At 42.5% G+C, this 1,162-nt stretch overlaps 1 pseudogene; it reads right to left on the reverse strand.

The window, feature by feature from the left end:
- Window positions 1-184: 184 nt before the first annotated feature.
- Window positions 185-300, reverse strand: LOC112477707 (annotated as a pseudogene).
- Between the last annotated feature and the right edge of the window lie 862 nt (window positions 301-1,162).

Genomic DNA, 1,162 nt, shown 5'->3' on the forward strand with positions numbered 1-1,162 from the left:
GATGGATTGGATATGGCCAAGCACAAGGAAAAGCAAAGCCACTCTGGGGAGAAGGTGGGACAGCTTACCTGGGGAGGGAACGAGTAGGCTGCCTGGCTCATCCTATCGAGCCCCATTCCACGGCCTCCTACTTGCTTCAAAACTTGCACTGTTGTCCTAAGAGCTTTATTATTATTATTATTAATGCCTACAGCGACTGGTCTTCCTAGGGGGTCTCCCATTCAGGTACTAACCAGGCCTGACCCTGCTTAGCTTCCGAGATCAGACATCGGGCTTGTTCAGGGTGGCATGGCCATAGACCGTGGACCTTAGCTCCACTGGGGCACAAACCCAGGACCTTCTGCATGTAAAGCAGACGTGCTAACTGCTACACTATAGAACCACATCCAACCTTTGGCATTTTAATTATGTTATATCTTGGTGTGGGCCTCTTTGGATCCCTGATTTGGAGAATTCTCTGAGCTTCCTAGGGTTTTATGTCCATTTCCTTCACCAGGTTAGGAAAGTTTTCCATCATTATTTCTTCAAACAGCTATTCATCATCTTGATTTTCTTCTGTTAACGCCAAGCAGATGGATATTTGGACACTTAATAGTGTCCCATATGCTCCTTAAATTATTTTTATAGTCTTGGTATCTCATCTCTTGCCATTCTGATTGTGTGTCCTTGGCTTTCCCATTCTCTAGATAAGGCATTTGATCTTTTTCTTTATTCCCTTTGTTTATTCCATTTAATATACTTCTCATCTCAGATAATATGTTCTTCATTTCAGACTGGTTCCCTTTTATAATTTCAATTTCCTTTTTTTGTTTTTTTATCTCTTTGTTGAAGTTCTTTACACTTCCCAAAAGTTCATTGAGCATCTTTATAACTAGTATTTTGAACTCTGCATCTGTTAGATTATTTGACTCCATTATATCCGGATCTCTGTTCTGTTCTCTCATATGGCTTCTGCTTTTTGTCTTCCCCTTTTGGCTGTCTTTCGGTGTTTGTTTCTATGTACTAAGCAAAGCTCCTAAGTCTCTCGGTCTTATTAATGTGGATTTGTGAAGTAGGTGTCTGTCCAGTGGTGCAGTCCTGAGAGGGTTCAGCTGTGCTTATAGTTGCCTCAAAGGGCCACACCAGAAACCGAGGCCAGCTGCCTCCAGTGTGAGTTTAGGCA

Source organism: Pteropus alecto, unplaced genomic scaffold, assembly GCF_000325575.1.
Source record: "Pteropus alecto unplaced genomic scaffold, ASM32557v1 scaffold121, whole genome shotgun sequence".
Lineage (NCBI taxonomy): Eukaryota > Metazoa > Chordata > Mammalia > Chiroptera > Pteropodidae > Pteropus > Pteropus alecto.